The sequence below is a fragment of the Thamnophis elegans genome, chromosome 5, assembly GCF_009769535.1.
Source record: "Thamnophis elegans isolate rThaEle1 chromosome 5, rThaEle1.pri, whole genome shotgun sequence".
NCBI lineage: Eukaryota > Metazoa > Chordata > Lepidosauria > Squamata > Colubridae > Thamnophis > Thamnophis elegans.
Genome location: NC_045545.1, coordinates 57,089,576 through 57,111,572, shown reverse-complemented (window position 1 = coordinate 57,111,572; position 21,997 = coordinate 57,089,576). Strand labels below are relative to the sequence as shown.

Sequence of the window (21,997 nt, the reverse complement as noted above, 5' to 3'; positions counted from 1 at the left end):
AGAGTAAGGCCGTTCCATTAGAAAGTTTAATTAGTATCTTAATATAAGGCAAGTATGTACATGTACATGTACATATATGTGTGTGTGTGTGTGTGTAATGCGTTAGTATGCATCTAAATGTATTGGATTAAATTGAGGGTACAGCAAGTCTGTTTTGAAATCAAACATTTCAAGAGGCAAATTGCATGATTAAGCAATAATGTCTTCCATAGTTCTTGCCACTATTTCTGTTTCAATTGGAAAGGGTGTGTCCTGTCTGAATCCCGCTAAGCCTTAAGTCAGAGATTGAACATGGAAATGAGAGTGATATAGCAATAGCAATAGCAGTTAGACTTATATACCACTTCATAGGGCTTTCAGCCCTCTCTAAGCAGTTTACAGAGTCAGCATATTGCCCCCAACAACAATCCGGGTCCTCATAGAGTAGAGGTGGGTTGGATCACTTGGAGATGGCTTGTGACCGTAACAAAACTCATGCTAAAATGGTTTCATTTTTCAAAAGAATTAATATATCTTCATATTAAATAAATACAATTAAATATCTGTAGTATTATAGACACTGTATGACAAAACTTGTTATGGAAAAGATGCTGGCACCACAGTCAGATGCTAACCCATGGCATTCTATTGCATAGCAAATTGGCATATGTCCCTGAGTTAAGCACTACTTAATAGTTTGGTTGATAGATAATTTACTCCAGAGTTATAATTTGCTGCTGGCAAACAGATCTATGTATATGGACAGACAGGCTTTTAATGAGCACTCCGATGTGCTGATTCAGTGCAGATACTTCCCATAAGCAACAAGACCACTGTTTAATTGGTTTAATTATTTACTTGATAGTTTATTCCTTTTAAAAAAACCCATATGTCAATAAAAGTTATGAGAAATGGCATCGAGCAAAAAAGAAAACAACCTAGTCTGTAACTTTTTTTTACTAGTTTGTAATAAAGTTAAGCAGAACAAAAGTGATGGCCTTTGAATTTTGAATATGCTGGCATTAATTTCAGGATGAGATTGTTGGGAGAAGAGGAAGAAAGATTTTTGAAACGGCGTGCTTGCTCTCCAGGGTGCTTTGGTTGATGAGAATTCTATCCAGGAAGAAAATCAACTTTGGAAATCATTTAAGAAAAATCTTTTTTCAAGGTTACCTGCCAGGTGATTGATCTGGTCCATGTCAAGTATCACATCATTGCATTCTGTAATACATTTGCTTATTGTATCTGTCTTGGGATGATAAATATTATTTTTAAAAACTTGCAAGTCAAAATGCATTATTTTTCACTAAAGCGAGGAGGCACAGAGGGCACACTTTACCCCCATGCTATGTGTCTTGCGAAGCAGAAAAGCATTTCCATCAGACTAACGACTGCAGACAAAGCAGTAGATTCTTAGCAATAAATGCAAATGATTTGAATTCATTTCCTTGCTAAGAGAAATACAGAGGGAGGGAGAGCAGGCGAGGAAAAAAAATAAAGCTAAGGATGTTGCAGATCACGGATTTCAACTTTAAGCTGACATAAATTATCCTAAAAGAAAGCAAGCAACTACATTGCGGGGAATGGAAGAAAAAAATTGCTGAAACAATCTATACTAATGAAAAGACCTTGTACTAGGTTTGAAGAACCATTCGGAATATTTTCTTTCTTTCTCTCCCTCTCTTTCTCTTCCTCTTCCGCTCCTTCTCCCTTTCCTCCCCCCTCCATACAAATAATATCAGGCTTTGGCTGCAATCATTCTGTTCAAAACAGCTTGTAAATATTTGGATGCTCATTGGCTCAAGAGGATAAATCATCCTCCCTGAACATCAAATAGTTCTTTTGTTAGTCCCTTTATTAGGTAACAAATCATTGACTTTGCGAAACACATTCAGATTCCTTTTAATAAGATGTGACACTTTTCTTAGCCTCTTATTTCTTTTAAAGAAAAGTGAAGTGGTTCACACTTGATTATTAATCATGATGAAACAAAAAACAATGATGTACATTTCTTTCTTTTTCATAATGAAGACTAGACAGAGGTTTGTAGTGGAAAGATAAGTGGATTTTCCTACAGAACAATTAGAGAGTATTTTTTTTTTTGTATATAAGAAAAGATAAACTGAGAGCCTCTCTGGTATAGCATAAAGCACTTCACTGAGGGTCCCCCTCCCTCCTTTTCTTTTCTTTTCTTTCCTGACAATGAAGTCAGGCACTGTTGTTATCCTTGGTAAACTGTATCACTATTTAACTCTTGTAAGAGTGACTTCACTTTGTTCTCTGCTGTTGACCATTTTTGAAGTTGGCAATTCTGTGAATATTAGGACACTATGATCTATAAGGAATTCCAAAACCATGATGAAGATACTATAAGACCAGAGTCTATAAACACATCAAGAAATCATGTTAAGATGAGGTCAGATTCCAGCTCAGTCATGGGTTCCTTTGATGGACTGGTTTTGAAATGAATTAGAAAGATGAAAGGAGGATTCAGGATTTCTTTCAGTTCATTTTTTAAAATGTGACTTTATTAAGGTTACACCTATTTTTTCATTAATGGGAGAATATGTGAAAACAAAAAATTAGCAGAACTTTCACTTCAGGAAGATTTTTGGCTTGCTTAGATTGTAAAGGCCTGAGTTTGAGTCCCCATAATTTAGTTAGGCTTCTTCTCTTTGTTTAACAGGTCTGTAGCAAACAGGTAGAATGTGGCCCCTTTGTGCATGGAATCTAACATTTGGTTGCTGTGGACATATGATAATTTTGTTTGCTATAATTTTGTTAAAATATCCCCAGATTTTGTTTGATTTTTTTATCCCACTTTTATTACCTTGAAAGTAAATCAAGGCATACATAATACTACTTCCTCCTCCTACTTCCCTGTGCTGTGGGATGGGCTGAGCGAATGTGACCAGCCCAAAGTCACCCAGCCAGCTTTCATGGCAAAAACCATTTAGCATAAAAACCTTGCTTCTGAATGTCATAATACTGAAGTTGCTTCTCAATAAGAACAACAATTAGATAAATATCTGCTTCTTATTTTGTCATAGAACTATTCAAGTGTCTTATAAACTGCATGACTTCATGAAGACTGTATTTTAAGGTATTTTGAACTCAGAGGTTGGATTGTAAGAAGATTATCACATATATAATCTTTCTTGTTTTGTTCTTAAGAAAATCATCAAATTTAGTCTTCTACAACCTCCTGACTGAATCGTAGCACTCTGCATGCCTAGCTAGCATAATAACTGACAGCTAGCTCTATCCTGCTATACAGAGTATGTTTAAATCATTTACACATTTTGGGATTCTAGAAATTGATCTCCAAGGAATTTCAAGTACTAAAATGTTCAGCAACTTTAAAGTTCAAGTATTGGCAGACAACTCTGGTTTTATTACTGCCAATCTATTTTTTTTCCTTTCCTACTTCAGATACCATCAGGAGGCATGCAAAAATAATAACAACAAAAATATAATTAAAAACAGTCCTTCCTTATAATCAGGGCTGTTAAAGTTAGCTCATTAGGTGCTGAAGGCACCTGATTGGAAACTTTTTTTTTCCAAACAAAATGTTCTTGTTTAAACTTTCCCTTTAACTAAACACAAGAAGGGTCAGGAAATGGGACTTGGCAGAGACTCCTGGATTTGCTCATAGAATTTTAGTCATGAGGAAGAGTAACCATTTCACTTTGATCCAACTTTTTATTTATACTGTTGCCTGAAATAGATAGCTGGCCTACTTAGCTATATGTCCAACAGGACATATTGCTTGAGGAGCACTTGGTATATATTTCCATGATGGAAAACAAAGCAGTTTGTTTTCCTATTATGTGCTTATTTCATCTTTCACTAATATATATGTTAGTCATTTTATCACTAATAGACCACAGTAATAATTCCCCCAAAAAATCTCACATTCAAAATGAGAATTGCAAGACATACTTCAAAAACATAGAAATCTAGGACATAGCCTAAACATCCATAGCATCAAATAGGGGCAAGTATGAGAAAGCTACCAGCATTCTGAATAGAGAAGAAATTAAGTCAGCATACAGGCCAAGTAAATAAATTCGTAAACATTACATTGAATCAATGAAGCTGCCTTTATTGCAGGTTTCCGATTTATCATAGCATTTAACATAATTATATTCAATTTGACTTCTAGGAAGGGAGTGGCTGTGGTTTGTTGTAACTTAGCCTAGTAGATTATTTTACAAGAGCAAAGAAATGGTTGTGGTACCACTGGAAAACACTAGTTTTTGCAAGGCATAACAACTAAACCTCCAGGCAGATACAGCCAAGATAAGAAAATGCTAGTTAAAAACAGATGCTTACCTTACACAAACAAGAGTGTTTCCCATTCCCTATTTGATTTATTGAAAACAATGAAACTCTTTTTCTTTGACTACCATATTTCTTCCCCTAAACATGGCTTTCATTCTCCCCCTTCCTTCTTCCAGATCTCAAAACACATCTTTATTTTTGGTGAATTTATTGCTTTTGACTATATGGTTTCTTTCCTGATGTCTTCCATTTTGTGGAAATATTGTGACTCCTATTAGCCTGAATCTTGCTCCAAAATTTCATATTAAACTCCGTCAGATACTCATGATGAATGTGCTGTACATTTACACTAAGTTCACATTTTCATTGCAAATCAGTTTATGCTATGTTCTAAATTCCCTTTTTTAGACAACCATTATATTTGATATGTCCAATGCTTCCTAATTAGAAATACAGTATGTTCAATTGTTTCAACGCTGACTAATTCTGGAATAAATATGCTACACCTATATATGGATATAAATCTGATTTTGTGAGGGTGTGGGTGCTATGAGTCTCTCCTGCTGTAAAGGGGAAAAAATAACTCATGTTCATGTTTTGACACAACTGGTTATCAGTAAGTACTTTTTTCATAATTGAGATTGTGAAACAGACAAAACTCCTCATACTGGGGGAAAAACCTTACACTCTTGGGCTAATTGTCTCTATTTTGAGTGGCAATGGTTTAAGCATTAAGCAGTTACCTGTAATCCTTTAAGCTGGGGAGGGGAACTGGAAGTGGTCCAGAAGGAGGATCAAGTCTTTCATCTGCTTCAGTAATATTGTGTGATGCCAGGAGGCAAATTTAAGAGATAAAGGTTACCTCCTCCACTTAGGTCTACCAAATCTGGGCTGCAAAACTACAGGCAACCATCAGATGGCAGCAGAAAGATTCAGATATTCTGACTCTTTGCCACCATTTTTTTCACCTATGTTTTGCAGCCCAAATGTGATACTAGGGGGAACAGGAGAAATATGGAATGAACCAGAGGGCCATTTCACTACGTTTTGCCCTGGAAATAACAGGAAAAAGCATGCAGTACACCAACAAGCAAGAAAATATTAGATAACCAACCATGATAAGGAGATTGTTGAGGATATGAAAATGCCTCGGTTACATCTGAAGCCTGGAGACTTTGTACAACCATGTAGAACGTGTTTATTTATTAATTATGTCTATCTGTTCAAGCACAGATTCAAGACAGCTAACAAAAGATAAGATGTACACTGAAATCAATATTAAGCGACTGAATTCTGGGCAAAAGTGATGCATCTTTACAGATTTTCTTAAACACAGATAAAATGGGAGTTAAATGTTCTCCCAGATTAGCATTTTCCCAAGACCTAGGAGGAACAGGGAAAAAGTTCGCTGAGGGTGAAAGTTTGTGTTCTGAGCTTGTGGGTGGTTTCCAAATGTTTTGTTACCAGACTAGAAAACATCTTCAGTAAAGTTCAGGGGATCCCCTAAACTCCATTGAAGATGTTACCTAGCCTAGTAATGAAACATTCAGAAACCAACCCACAAGCTCAGAGAACAAACCTTCAGCCTCATCATACACCCAAGCTACAGATATTCACCACTAATGCAAAAATGTCTCTCCCATATGCCAAAGACATGGGTTTCTGATGGGAGGTAAATTCTTATTTACAAATAGTAACAATTCAACAGGTTCATAAACACAGAGGTGGCACCCTGAGATGGCAGAATATCAGTTTGCCTAGAGCTTCTAAAGTAAATGGTGTTGAGGACTCATAAAGTCCTCGAGTTACGACCGGGAGGCCAGCAACAGCCCAGGCTGCGCCCTGATTGGCTGGGGCGCAGCATAGCCTGTTGCTAGCTGCTAGAGCCACCCGGATTGGCCAGGGCACAGCGTCATCAGTTGCTAGACGCTGGGAGAGCGCCCATTGGTTCCCCCGCTCTGACAGCCTGTTTAAATAGCTGTCAAGCGGGGAATACATTTGAATCGCTGTACATAGTTGCTTTCAAATAAACCTGATTTTTTGGACGTCCTGGCTCTCGTCTCTTCCTTTCCTTCAATCCATAAAACTGGTGACGAGGATGGGATCCAGTGATTCCAATAGCAGAGCCTAGGATAGAACGAGAAGGAAATCAGCCGCCTAGCCGCTCAAGCCGCGAAGAATACTGCCAGTGCGGCAAACCGCTGACGTTTTTTTTCTTCCCCGTTCTCTCTCTCTCTCTCTCTCTGCCTAACCGAGAGAATCTCCTCCTGTGCTAGTATGGCATCCGCCCTTACCGCCTTTTGCTCCTTTTGGGACCGCCGGAGAGACATGGGAAGGTTTTCTTGAGCACTTTGAGTGCTACCTCATAGCCTCAAAGACCATAACCAACCCAGGAAGAGAAGTGCAGTTTCTTCCTGAGTTGCTGCGGTCCTGCCATGTTTGCATCTGCCAGAGCCCTGGCCTCTCCGCGGCCAGCCTACCTGTTGTGTTGAGCCCGCCTTCTGGGCCGTCCCAAGATGGGCATCGCTCAGAGCTTCACTCCCTTTGGGGAGGAGCTACGATGAGCAGGTCTCACCCCTCCGATGACTCCTGAGAACTGAGGCGTTCTGGGTGGGTCCAGCGTCGCCCCGCCTATCTCACCAACTACGCATGCTCCAGCATTAGGCATGCGCTCTAACTCGGGGAAAAGGGGTGTTGAGGACTCATAAAGTCCTCGAGTTACGACTGGGAGGCCAGCAACAGCCCAGGCTGCGCCCTGATTGGCTGGGGCGCAGCATAGCCTGTTGCAAGCCGCTAGAGCCACCCGGATTGGCCAGGGTGCAGCGTCATCAGTTGCCAGATGCCGGGAGAGCGCCCATTGGTTCCTCTGCTCTGACAGCCTGTTTAAATAGCTGTCAAGCGGGGAATACATTTGAATTGCTGTACATAGTTGCTTTCGAATAAACCTGATTTTTTGGATGTCCTGGCTCTCGTCTCTTCCTTTCCTTCGATCCACAATAATACCAATAGCTTAATTCAGAAAAGTGACTGAGGAAGCCTTTTTATTTTGGATTACAGTAGAGATGTGTTAAACTGTTCCCCAAAAGAACAAAGAGAAAATGATAAGAAATCAGTTATTGATGTTATTATTTTAAGAGAATAAAGATCAGGGCTTGAGGAATATGAAGTGGTCTTGTTTAACCAGGGTTAAAATCAATATGTTGTGGTTTTGATACTATTAATGGTTGTTGTTATTGATCAAGACTGAATAGTAAGGTTTCAAAAAGTTATTTACAAATGGGAGAAATTTCTCTTACTTTATTTTTCAGAGAAGATGACAAATTGGAATACATAATGAATTTATTTGATTAAGATTATAACATATAGTTATCATTTCTGGTAGCTCTTAATGTATTTTGCTGATTGGGAATGAATGATGATTTTTTACAATTTGCTTATAGAGAAATAATGAGATATGGAATGAAGAGGTATTTTTTCTTTTTTCACTGAACTACTTTAGAGAAGTGCTAAATTATTGAAGTTGCTTATACTCGTCTGTAATGAGGAGAAAGTCATACTTTATATTTCTTTTTTTCTTTCTCTTTGCATTTTATAATTTTCTTAGTTGTGTTGGTTCTTTATCTTTGAATTTGTAAACTTTTATAAAATTATTATATGAAAAGGAAATTAAATTGTGAAAATTGATGCATGATTATGAAAAATCTTTTTATCCTTCATTATGGATGAACAATTCAGTGTATTCTCTTTTATCTATATCATCTTAGAATCAAGAATTTCTTCTGATTGCTTCCATAGAATTGAACAGAACAGACTGGAGAGTAAAACATATGAAGAACCGTTGCAGGAACTGGGTATGTCTAGTTTAATGAAAAGAAGGACTAGGGAAGACATGATAGCAGTGTTCCAATATCTCAGGGGCTGCCACAAAGAAGAGGAAGTCAAACTATTCTCCAAGGCACCTGAGTGTAGAACAAGAAGCAATGGGTGGAAACTAATCAAGGAGAGAAGCAACTTAGAACTGAGGAGAAATTTCCTGACAGTTAGAACAATTAATCAGTGGAATAGCTTGCCTCCAGAGGTTGTGAATGTCCCAACACTGGAAGTCTTTAAGAAAATGCTGGATAGCCATTTGTCTGAAACGGTATAAGGTTTCCTGCCTAGGCAGGGGATTGGACTAGAAGATCTCCAAAGTCCCTTCCAACTCTGCTATTATATTGTTTAGTAAAAATTGGATAGTAACAAGATTGAATAAAATCACCATATTTATTTTTCTATATTACATTTATATCCTGTGTTATATTTTGTCTCTTGTTTTCCCCACAACAACCACCATATGAGTTGGGCTGGGATGACAGTCAATGAATGGGCCAAAAATATCCAGCTGTTTTCATGCCTAAGGGAGACCTAGAACTATTATCTCCTGGTTTCAAGTCCAGCACCTTAACCACTACTACAAAGTGGCTCTCATTTGATACTGATAGCATAAACACCAAAGTTTCTAATGCTTTCCACAATGATCTCATATAAATACTGAACAGACAGAAATACAGTAGTGTGGTGACCTATTGGTGAAGATATTCATCTCCCATTCAGAAGGTTGAGAGTTCAATCCTAGGTGGCGGCAGAGGTTTCTCTCCCAGAGCTCAGGGGAAAAAAACTGCTGCGCACACCGTGTGGCATCAGGAAGAGCATTCGTCCAGTAAATTCTCCGTTCCATCCAATCACCCCAACTCTAGCTCGAATTAAAAAATTATAGGATCATAAAAAGGAGGAGACTGAAATGAAGATGCTGATAGAACACTACAGATAGGTGATAACAAGTCTCCTGTATCATCTATGCATGTCCTGACAGATAGGACTGGATCCACTTGAAATATAATGCTTTCAAGGCCAAGTTACATCAAACAATCTAAGAGATAACACTGAACACTAGTGATCAGTCCAGGACAAATAGCAGGAATATTTTCTTTCCATTTATTTTTATTTTTATTTTTGACTGTATGATCTCTTGATAAAATTGATATTAGCCTAGTTAATCAGAATCATTTAGATGCCAAAGGAGGAGCCTATGTCGCTATGAAATGGTCACCCGATCTTGATACTCCGAAATTGCCGCCAATACTTTTCTCGCTGGGTGGTCCAATCGGTCCTAAACTGTCCCAGAGAGACGGTGGGAAGACTACATTCTGCTGATCACAGGGACATAGCAAAGTCCCTGATTGATGCAGGAGAAGGTCTCTCAGCTGGCGTTAAAAGCTCTGCCCCCAGGCTGATGAAGTAGGGATGGCTCCAAAATAGAAGGAAATGGAAGAGAAAGTGTTTACAGCTGGTGAAGAATTTTTACCCGTTTTAAAAGAGCCTGCCTATAAAAAAAACCTTAAAGCTAATTTAAATCTAAGAATAAAAGAAATAAGCAGTGGAATTAAGCTTTGGATGGTTTTGGTCAGTGTGTTATCTCAATTTTTAAATGTTATTTTCATGGATTGAATTTATGCAAACAGTTTGAAATGAATGGATCAAGTTTTCTTCTTCTAAAATTTTTACTATTACTTTCACAACCTATGGACTAAACTTCTCCTTATTCATCCCTACATGTGTCTTTTACTCTTTCGTCTCTATTTCATGTAAGAGTTTGACTTTTTTTGAAAACTTGGAATATTAAAAGATACAAAAGAACAAAGAATTGCAACAATTGTAACAACAAAGGGAGAGAGAACTGCTACTCGAAGACTGGAAACTTGAGTATTCAAAACAAAATACTTTTACTTTCACTACTGATTATTCTGGTCTGGAACTTTAAAGTCTTACAGTTTGTTTATAGAAAGTGATAAGAAGTAAAGCACCATTTGTTTATATGAATGTTCCTTTGAAGTATATCCTTAACCAGAGATCTCATGGTGAACCTAGGTGTAACCTTGTAAAAATCTTCCAAGTCAGAGCAGCAGTGTTTTAACAGCTAGAAACAATGGGTTATTTCCAACAACAGAAACTGTCAGCTTGCAAGAGATAATATTTGCAATACAGAAATTATCAAATACATTTGAAAAATTAGAGCACCTGACAGAAAAGTATGATGAAAAAAATGGAGATGCTTATCAAATGGGAAAAAAGAGGGTAGAGTCCCAAGCAATAAAGAGAAAAATGACCTCAAAGAAATCAAATTTGTTGACATCTATGGTGAATGGTTTTTGTCTGGAAATGGAAAAAGTGGAATATGGAAAGGGGAACCAGATGGATGAGAACCTTAGATGGAAAGACACAGAAGAAGAAGAAGAAGAAGAAGAAGAAGAAGAAGAAGAAGAAGAAGAAGAAGAAGAAGAAGAAGAAGAAGAAGAAGAAGAAGAAGAAGAAAAGAATTGATGGATTTAAACGGAGAAATTTTATTAGTATACCATCAATAACAACACTGACAATTAAAGACAAGCTAATTAAGGAAAAAGAAAAAGGGCATCGAAATTACATGAGAGAATCAATAAACAAGGCGTTGCAAAGAAGAGTCCATACAAACTTGATTAAGGAGACGATTAGAGGACTGATGCCACAAATGGCAGAAGACATGAGACTATTTCACTACTGGAAGATACAGGCTGATAGATGAAAGTGTTAATCTAAAACTAGTTGGACTTAGTGAAATTTAGTGACAATAGATATGGTTAAATAAACAATTGAAAATTATAATAATGTATACATAAGTATTGGTATAACAAGTAGTAATTGGATATGAATATTCAATGGTACCTTTGAAAGGAAGATGATAAATGCTTTGGTTACATATAAAGATTAATAAAAAAACTAATTATGGATATAGTCAAATAAAGGAGAGATAATGATAACAATGTATCTATAGGTATGGGTACAACATAGGGAAATTGGATGTAAATTGTAAACAGTAATTTGGAAAGGAAGATTAGAATCTTTGTTACTAAATGTTATTGATGTTTAGCTAGAATAGGCCATAAGGAATAGTGTTATTGGGATACTAGAAACAGCAAATGAGATGTCAGCGTGTGGTTATGTCTTTAGTTTTGGAATGTTTTATGATGAAGGACGTTTAAACAATTATAGTCAAACGAGAATGGGGGTAGGATGATGGTAATATGTACAAATATATTTGATTTAAATACTAGAATTAGTATGAATCATGGGTGACTGTGAAAGAAATGCACGAAATTTTTTTGTAACCACTGATACACTTTCTACAGTGTATAGAAAGAGGATTTTTTGTGTCTGTTTTGAAAATTAAAAATAAAAAAACTTTTATTAAAAAAAGAATCACTTAGATGCCTCTGGAGACATAATCAGGAAAAGATTTCTATAGCTTCATACTTTGATCTGAAAAAGTTATCACTGGAGTGCAGATAACAAGGAAAACAGAATCCTCACTTACCAATTGAATAAATTGAATTAAATTAGATTAAAAATTAATGCAAATCATACACTTCCACTTTCTCTGATTGATTCCCAGATGTCAATCTCATTATTATCCCACTGAAATGTAAGATGTAATTTTATAATTAGCCTACACACTTTATATAATAGGACAATGTCTGTCTGTCTTTATTGTTGTTGCTAGTCGCAAAGTTGTGTCCGACTCATCACATGGACAATGGACACTTGGAGAATGTTCCTCCAGGCCTTCCTGTCCTCTATTATCCCCCAGAGTCCATTTAAGCTCACACTGACTGCTTCAGTGACTCCATCCAGCCACCTCTTCTCTGCCCATTCCTTCTCTTTTGCCCTCAATCATTGGGCTGTTTTTTTGCTCTCCGGAGGCTTCAGAGAGGCCTCGTGAAGCCTCTGAAGGGAAAAATCCAGCCCAATGGGAACCCAGAAGCCCATTCCCAACTTCTGGTTTGCATGTTGAGCCATTTTTCATCCTCCCCAGGCTTCAGGAGACTTCCCTGAAGCTGGGTAGGGCAAAAAATGGCCAAACGAGCCCACCAAAATTCAGGAACAAACTTCTGGGTTGTCCGTTGGGCTGTATTTCTCCCTCTGGAGGCTTCAGGAGGCTTTTCTGAAGCCTGCGGGGGGGGGGAAGGCAGAAAATACCCCACGCATCTCTCTGAAGTCCGGAGGCTTCAGTGAGGTATGAGCACATGCACGAGGAGGGTGTGCATGCATTTGGAGGGAAGGGGGACATTGCATATGGATGTTTTTGCATGTGCAGACGCAACCCCCCCATGCTTCCCCCATGCTTTGTCACACCTCGACAATAAGGTTAGCCATCACTGGCAATTTTGAACCAATCAATGATTCTGTGTCCAGTTTTCACTGTGCTTCTTGACCCACTATAGGTTCTCAAGAGACAAATAATATGGTCTGGTACTCCCATCTCTTTAAGCACTTGCCACAATTTGTTGTGATCCACACAATCAACGGCTTTAGCATAATCACTAAGCAAAAGTAGATGTTTTTCTGGAACTCTCTAGCTTTCTCCATGATCCAGTGTATGCAATTTGATCTCTAGTTCCTCTGCCTCTTTGAAATCCTGCCTTCTGGTAGTTCTCAGTCCACATACTGCTGTAGCCTACCTTGTAGGATTTTGAGCATAACTTTGCTAGCATGTCAAATGGTGAAGTCTGTATGATATGTGTATATATTATGTGGGTGTCTATGTTGGTTGGATGTCAGTTCCCTTGACCAAATACTTCCGTGTGTGTGTGTGTGTGTACACACACTGAGTCTCAGTTGCTGAGGAAAAATCTCTCCTTCCCTGTTTTCTCTGGAATTAACTGTGCAACTGCTTAGCTGGGTATCGATTTGCCATTTTAGTTGTTTAAAGTACAAGCTCATCATTAAACCAGCTACAATTTGCCATGGAAATGCATGTTCAGCCTAAATAGGGCACAATCTATCTAAGTTCTATAGGCAAGTCCCTTCTTTAATTCATTTGGGCTGCAACACAGGTCATACACTGAACTTCCACAGAGGCATTTTCCCATGCAATGGCTGACTGAAGTTTTCCATCATGTCTTACATGAGCTCCTTATAAACATGGGTTTAACACATTTTAAGGGTTCTCAACTATTTTTCAAAGAAAAATTCTTGAGATTGTCCTAGTCCTTGCTATATCCAAGGTCAGTTTTAAAGCAGGAAGGACTTGCAGATTCCTCCACATGTCAACTGCTGATTGTATCATAACTGGATATATTGCAGGTTGTACCAACAAGGTGCTTCATTTGACAATATATTTTGCTATGGAGGTAGCATTTACCTACTGCATGGTAGCCATATTTGACATAATGTATTTCTGAATGATGCTAGACATGAGGACAGGATTGGAATTGATGTCTGCATGGTTATGCCCAGGTGTTTGCTTGTTGCCCCCCTATCTCTTTTCCTTTCAGCAACTCTATTTTTGGATACATGTTCAGTGTCTTTCAGAAAACATTAAATACACATTCAGAAATGAGCCTGTCACATAGAGGATGAAATGGAATATCTGCATCCCTCCAACTTTTTTAGATAAACTCAGCATGTGATATTAACTGAGCAACTCCAGCACTTGCTCAACTTCATTTCTCTCCATGTTAAGGAGAGTCACTGTTAGCTGTTTTCCTACCAACAGGCAAAGCTTCAGGGTAAAGAAAATGAACCCAGAGGAATCTATCCAGTATTCTTAACTTGTCCTTCACTGAAACAGTAGTCCTCCACCAATATTCAACCTCATATCAGGCAGACTAGGGATTCAAATTCTTTGCCAGGTCACAAAGTGTAGATGACAGTTTTATGTCACTATTTGGCTGTGCCACTGTCTCCTCAGAATGCTGCACTTATAGGAAACAGAGCCAGAACATACCTTGTAGGCATGTTAATTTCTTCAGTCAAAGTAAGTTAAAATATTTGTGGCACACTTACAGATCTCTTCACAATGCTCATGAATACTATTTCTTCGCAGGGAAAATTGTGATCTTAGTCAGAGTCACTGCAGTAGGAGGAAAGTTTAAACCTTCCCTTCCCCAGAAATCCCAATTTCATCTTAAAATAGCAGGGAATAGCAAAAGCACTATGAGGAAATTACCATTATGAAGAAAATATGTAGGACAGCAGCATTAGTAGCAAACAAACAGGATTTCTAGCCTACAGGGATCACTGGAGAAAAAACAGTCAACCTTCTTTATGGGGATACCTCAGGCAATATGGTGTTGCATTCATGGAGTAAATGGCTACTGGAGTAAATAGGTTTGGGTCTCTACCTCTTAGTGTTCTGCTTACACTTGCAAATCCCAATGGTTTGTGGTGTAATATTTTAATAAGACTTGGGATTAGAGTTTAATTTAATGAGGAAGAAGCACAATTTTCAGTTCACAGATACAGAAATATGCATATATGAGACTTTACGTATACACACTTAAGAGATACAAGGCAGATGAGGAGTCACTAATAGGCTTTGCAGTCACCTACAATTATCAAAAACAAGGTGCGGCAATTGTAGCAGTAGGTGTTGCTGGACTACTCGGAGCAGATCAAGCTAGCCTGGACATCGTGGGAGTTGCTGAATCATTTTTCCACAAAGACATATAGCATTCATCATCCCCTGAACTACAGCTTGTCTGAATTTCACTTCATTCTCTTTCCATGATATACACTATGTCTCTTTCTTTGTTTGCATCCTGAATTCCTCTCCATTGGGCAGCTAGAAAGATGACTGAACAGCTCAATACACATTACTATTGATGGGGTCTTGAATGACTGCCTCTGAATACTGAATCTGCTGTGGGTAACAGGAAGAACTGCATCAGTTTTTTAATGAATATCTTCTTCAAGGCACCCTTTCAATAAGCAGTTATGTGTACAAATTATATGAACATCTTTCTACACATCTATAAAAGAATAGATACAATCTTTGCTTCGGGATCTGAGTTTTTTTTTCCTAATAAAGAGCTGGGGAAACCACAAATTGGCCACTGCCAATGAAAAATCAAAATGGGTTGTGACAGGGGGTGGGGTAGGATGGTGGTTAGGAATCAAATGTTTAGTTTAAATAAAGAACACTTATTTCCCCAAATTTGCTTTTAAAATGCGGTTTCAGTTTCATGACTGTTTTCCTCAGTGATTTCCAAGGTAAAGAACGGAAAGATCAGCTGTCTGTCAAAGACTCCATAGGGACCCATTTTGACCATATTGCTATTACTGTTTTTGAAATCTGCAAAAAAAAGGGCTGCATTTAATTAGTGTTCAGGTGAAATAAAAATGTTAAAATGTATGCAGCAGCTGAATTTTCCAGCCTTTGCTGTACAACTAATCTCCCAACATGCAAGGGCCCCTTGCTGAGTGTTCAGCTACAGAAAAATGCCAGTGGTAATTTCTCTTATACATTTGACCATAAAGCTAAAACTCCCTAGGTACATTTATCATACAATAACCCAATACATCAATTAAACTTGACAGACCTTTCTTCAATAATTACTAAGGCACACAACAAATCTCTTTCAGTGATCATTTCTTTGTTCCTCACATCACTATTTTGCATGTCGGAGATATATATACATGTATATCAGCTCAGCAAAGAAGAAATAATTACTATTATTCAGTCACATAACCTAGAATGGTTGTTTTGATGTCTTGTATCTCAGCTGCCCATGCATGCCTAATCTTAAAGGCATATGTCTAGGAATAGCATTGTCAGATTGTATCATAATTCAAAATGTTTCTGCAATACAAATCCATATCCTTAAAGTATTGTACACAGTCTAGCTGCACATTTTCCTAATACAGTATTGTGCTTTCATATTGCTTCGATTTGTTTAAAAATGAAAAACCCTCCAGATGGATTGTGCCCTCTATTACATCTGCACAATAAGGGGTAAAATAAAGACATAGGTTTTCAGTTAAGTTTTTAAAGTTTATATTTAAGAAGATTACCTCCATGTCGATCAAAACATTTAAGAGCCACCAAATATTCTGTAAAATGATAAGCAAACAGGCCACTTATCCTGTTGTACAATCAATTTGGAAATATATAACCCAATTCTTTTAAGATATATCAGATTTATCTTCTAAACACTATTTTCAATGAAAATGGTTTGTGTATATCATTTATAACAGAAGGGGAAGAAACCTTGGAGATCTTCTAGTATAAGGATCAAGTAGGATACGCTATAGCTTTCCAGACAAATAACTGTCCAATCTCTTCTTAAATTTGTGATGGAGCAACCACAATGTCTGGAGGCAAATTGATTAATTGTTCTATCAGGAAAATTTTCCTTAGTTCTAGGTTGATTCTCTCATTGATTGGTTTCCTTAAAGAATCACAAACGTTTTACAAGTGAAAAAAGAACATATAAAATTAAAATCTTCAAGTACTAAAAAGCAATTTCTAAAACCCTGCACATACATAATCAATGTCAAGATCCAAAGCCTGTGTGACAAGGCACATTTTAAAGTGAATTACTGGTTATGCCTGAAATACAAGGAATTCAGTAGTGAAGGTACCTCTATTGAGAAGGTTCTCCCAAAGGTAGCATTTGGGAGCATTTGGGCATTTCTTGGCATCAAAGAAACTTGCAAAGGTGTCTACATGAGGAGTGGCATGGGAAGTAAACAAAGGAGACAAGATTATACTTGTTCAATTATGATTGATGTCCTCAAGAGATTTCAAAGATTGGAGTCATTCACACTGGCAAAGGGTTTCAAACAAATTCTTAGTTTATAGCCTTTGTCTTCTCTGGATTTATTTGTTTGTTTGTTTATTGATATAGCATATGAGTAGCTTTTTGATTTTTGACATAAAACAGTCTATAAGTCATAATTAATTCATAATTTAATAAATTTATATGACGCCCAATCCCGTAGGACTCCAGGCGGCTTACAAATACAAGAGTAAAATAAAATAAAATATAGGGGAAAACAAAAACAAATTTAAAAACAAAACACCATGCACTCAAGCCTAGATGGGGGCTGGACCTCATTCAAGGGTCAACAGCCCCAGGTTTTAGTGGCTTTTTGGAAGGCCGAGAGAGTGGGAAAGGTCCGGATCTCTGCGGGCAGATCGTTCCACAGGGCCAGAGCAGCTACAGAGAAGGCCCTCCCCGAGGGGTCGCCAGCCTGCATTGTCCAGTCGACAGCACCCGGAGGAGGCCCAGCCTGTAAGATCTTATCGACCGTTGGGAAGTATGTGGCAGGAGGCGCTCTCGCAGATAATCAGGTCCTAGGCCATGTAGGGCTTTAAAGGTAATAACCAGCACCTTTTTTTTTTTATTAAATTTTATTCATTTTCATTTTCAATTTTGTACATTCACTTATATACTGTATATTTGCAATAATAATAATATAATAGTAAGAAAAGAAAAACCCCAACCTAAACACAACTCATAAACCCAACCTATCGCTTTCATACACCCCTTCTTCTCCCCCTCCAACTTTCCTTTCTCCCTCCAACGATCACCCTCCTACTTCCCTTTCCCCTCCTATCTTCCTTTCTCGCCTTCCTCACCCTCCTTCCCCTCTCAACCTCCTTACATTCCCCTCTTCCTCCCTCCTTACTTCTCCTCTTCCTTTCCTCTACTTCTCACTATGGTGCATTTCTCTATTCCTTAATCTATTCAGTTACGCTAAAAAGAAAAAAAGAAAGGAAAAAAGCAAAAAGAAAAAAAAAGAGAAAAATAAAAAGAAAATATAAGGATCAACAGTATACAAGTGTATTTCTTATTCTATATATTGAAACTATATCTCCACCCGCCCACACCCCCCAATGAACCCCCTCCCTAACCCCTCCGACTTCCCAGGTCCCACACCGGCACCGTTCAGTACCATTCACCTTCAAAATATCTTATTAACAATAATAATAAAAATAAAATAAAAAGAACACTCCGAAAAAGAAAAGAAAAAAACGAAAAAGTAAATAAAAAAAAAATTTAAAAATCTTTTGCATTATGCTCAGCCTCCCATCATTCTTAAAATTTAAACAGTGTGAATCATTCCATTTATATTTTGTCCTCGTCCCTTACTTCTTTGATATTTACCCCCATCTTCCTGTAGACTCTCCAGATAGCCTTTCTTAACCTTATATTCAAATATTAGTTTATACAAAAATCAATTTATCTTCAAATACAGAGCAGTCTAATCATACTTTCGCTACTCATCTTCCTACCCTTCGTTTCACGTCTCCATTCCTCCCAAGCCCAAATTGCATAAGATTAGGATCTCGCTCTTCACTTTAAAATCCTGAGCTTTTTATGTTATACTTCAAGCATGTAAATCCGTAAAATGTGTGCCCAAAATCCATACCAGTTCATTCAATCCCAAGATCCCTTCATCAATATCCCGCTCCACCTTCCTTTCTGCCCCACTCCTCCCATCTCCATTCATCCCAAACCGCAATTCAAATAAATCTTAGTCCCCGCTTTCCTCACAGAAAACACTTCATGCGCAGTTTGGATTGAGATTCAAATAAGTCTTGTAAAAGTCCCGTATAATATCTGTCTAGAATAAGCAATGCTTCTTTCCATTCCTCATCAGTACACAGCTTTACCATTTCATACCAAACAGAAATCCTAAAGTTTTAATCAGTCCAAAAGCTTAGAAAGTATTTTAAAGACATCGCTGGATCTATATTCTTTACTCTTCTGCCCTTTCGGAAAGAGAGGGCTACCCTCTCCCTTATAACCACGTGTCCCGCTGCTTTGAAAATATGACTGAATCCTCAGTTTCCGCTCTTCTGCCTCTCCATTAGGGGGAGAACAACTCCCTCCTTCTTGTAACCAAGTGAATTGCTGCTTGTCTTTCCTTCACCTTGTCCCTCCGCATTTCCGAGTGAGTCAAGAAGCCCCGCCTTCAGAGTTTATAATAAAGTCCCGAGCTTCCGAGACAGAATTAATACGAAATCTTTGATTTTCAAATGTAACTGTGATTCCAACTGGAGCTTCCCATTTATACTGTATTTGACGATTTCTAAGTTCGGGTTAAAAAAGTATAGCCTCTCCTTGCTTGCAGCATCTGGAGCGGGATTTCTTTAAAGACAAACAATCATGGCCATCGATTCGGAGCCTGTTATTGTAAAACTTTTGAGTGATCGCATTTCTGGATTCTCTTGTGAAAAAGTATATAATTATGTCTCTTGGAAGCTGTCGTTGCTCTGCTACACGCGAATTCTGGCGATAGATTTTTCGAATATTCCAATCAAAATTGAGTCCCGGACCTCCCACTGCTTGGCTGAAAGCTTCTACAAATGTCTGTTTCAAGTTCTCTCCTTTCTTTTCGGGCAGTCCTCTGACTCTTATTGCAGACGCCTTTCTGTTATAATTTATCATTGTAAGTTGTGTTTGAGTATTTCTAATCTCTTGTTGTAATGCTTGGATATTAGAAGTCAAATTAAAATTAGCCCCCTCCAAAGTTTCCAGTTTAGTCTCCATTTCTTCGATATAATCTGTCAAAGTAGACGTAACTTCAAACATATCCGCCTTTATTTGGGCAATTTTAGTCTGTATTTTATCGCATAAATCCAGCACAAATTCTTTAATTTCTTGTTTAAAGTCATTAATTATTTGAAAGAAAAGCTCCTGTGTCAAGGAATCTCCAGTAGGTGGTGTAGGAGACAAAGGCAGCGATTTACTAACAAGTTCTTTAAGCACATGCGGGGGGGATTTTTTTGCCTGCTTAGACCTGGGAGGCATTATAGATAAAAGCTGAGAATAAACAGATAAACAGTGTCTTCAGCTGGTCAGTTCTCAATAAATTATTTGTAGATTTTGCTTGTTAATGAGTAGCAGTCTCCGGGGAGATAAAGCCGGTTAATTACGTCATCAATCACAACACAGTAAAAACGCCATTTTGTATCCCAATTGCACAGAGAAGTTTCAAAGGAAAAACAAGGCTGGTGTTTAGATAGTTATAAAAAAAAAAAAATCACAGGAGTGAGACCCGCTCGTGTTAGCTTAAGTTGCTTTAAACAATTTATCATTGTCCTGAGTGGGGGGGGGTCGCCTGTCTAGGGCTGCAAAAAGGCAGCTGCGAGGAACTGGCTGGAGATAAGAGCTCAGTTACGCTGGATCTTCTCCGTTCGCAGCCCAAAAAAAAAGAAAGGGGGCTGTGAACTACGAATAAATCCTAGCACCTGAGCTTCTGCCTGCCCCTTTCTGCCAGAAAGGGGTGATATCTATTGATCTTAATTAGATATACAGACCAGAACTCTGAGAGGGGCTCCGTTGAGCTCCTTCGGCGACAGGCTTCCCACAGGAAGTCGTAATAACCAGCACCTTGAAGCACGTCCAGAGACCGATAGGAAGCCAGTGCAGCTCGCGGAAGATAGGTGTAACATGGGTGTATCTAGGTACACCCGATATCACTCGCACGGCTGCATTCTGGACCAACTGTTCTCCGAACACTCTACAGGGGCAGCCCCATGTAGAGCGCACAAGTATGAGAGTTATTTTCTCATTTTGAGGCAGACAAAGCAACCGAAGCTTTTAGTTTTGACTCCAGGAAGCACTCCTTGTTTCCTGTTGTCCCATCTACTTTACTGATAAGATGTGTAAAACAGTTGTAAAATCAAAATACACAGTAAAATCAACACACACTGAACTGATACATGATTATTAGACATTTCTAATCTCAGGATTTCTTTACTACTTATTTTAATAAGTTCTACCTTGTAATAAGTTTAGTGTAGATAATTGACTAAATATGGATACAGTTGCTCCTATATTCTATCCATTATTTGGATAGGATATAGAAATAAATAGAAACAATTTGCCTAGATTACCTTTTTCCTCTCTCAAGCTGGCAATTGTTTTCTTATTCATGGAGGGATAAAATGGGATAGTACGGGATGGGATGGGCTAGGATATATTAATAGTTAGGGGGGGGGACACTTTAACTACCCTGACATCAACTGGAAAACAAACTCTGCATCAAGATCAAACAGGTTACTTATGAGCCTAGTTGACAACTTCATTGCCCAAAGGTAAGGGAGGGAAGTAGAGGGTCAGCTGTACTAGACGTTCTTACTAACAGAGACAATATGATATAAAGGGTTGACGTTGCAGAAACTTTGAGGGAGAATGTCCATGTCATATTGGAATTCAATATAATACAGACACAAGCAATAGAACCAAATCAAACTAATGTCTTACACTTTAAAAAAAACTGATTTCAGAAGGCAGAAGAGACTGCCTTTTTCACAGTCTGTCACATAGATGTGGATCTCCTCACACAGATTATATGAGTACAGGGAAGCAGACACTTAACAAAAGCCATCATCATATTGATTTCAGTGATATCATAGTTATCATGCTAGAGGGGTCAATATAAAAAATAAAGGGGCCAAGTCCTCCACTTTCTTTCTCATACCTTCCCGGCCTTCCACAAAGCCATCAAGTCCTGGCTGCTCCAGCAGGCTGGGGGGCTTGTGAAACATCCAGCCCCACGGAAATTGTGAATGTTGCGATTTTGTTTTTAAAGTGTTGTCTTTGTCCAGTTTTCCCCTTCCCTTGTCTATTGTGAGCCGCCCGGAGTCCTTCGGGAGTGTTGTCTATTGTGAGCCGCCCGGAGTCCTTCGGGAGTGGGCGGCATACAAAACAAATAAATACAAATACAAATACTTCCTATAATTTAACAACTATATTAAATGCGGAAACTTATATGTATACATAATGCTACATATGAATTATGCAAATGTGTATTATGAAATCATAATTGAGCTATATTGTTAAATTTCAAAAAAGCTTATGGATTTGCTTTGGACTACAGTATTGTTTTCTAAAAGGAAAAGTATATTATTCTCAAGAATGTCATT

At 38.1% G+C, this 21,997-nt stretch overlaps 1 long non-coding RNA gene across 5 annotated transcripts in view; it reads right to left on the bottom strand.

Annotated features, from left to right (window-relative positions):
* Positions 1-21,997, bottom strand: part of LOC116508830 — a 172,371-nt gene that overhangs the window by 116,558 nt on the left and 33,816 nt on the right. For 4 of the 5 annotated variants that reach the window (XR_004255423.1, XR_004255426.1, XR_004255424.1 and 1 more), the window contains exon 4: positions 6,296-6,390. The exons of the other annotated variant lie outside the window; for it this stretch is intronic. This is a non-coding gene — a long non-coding RNA (uncharacterized LOC116508830). The remainder of the gene's footprint in view (positions 1-6,295; positions 6,391-21,997) is intronic. 5 annotated transcript variants of the gene reach the window in all.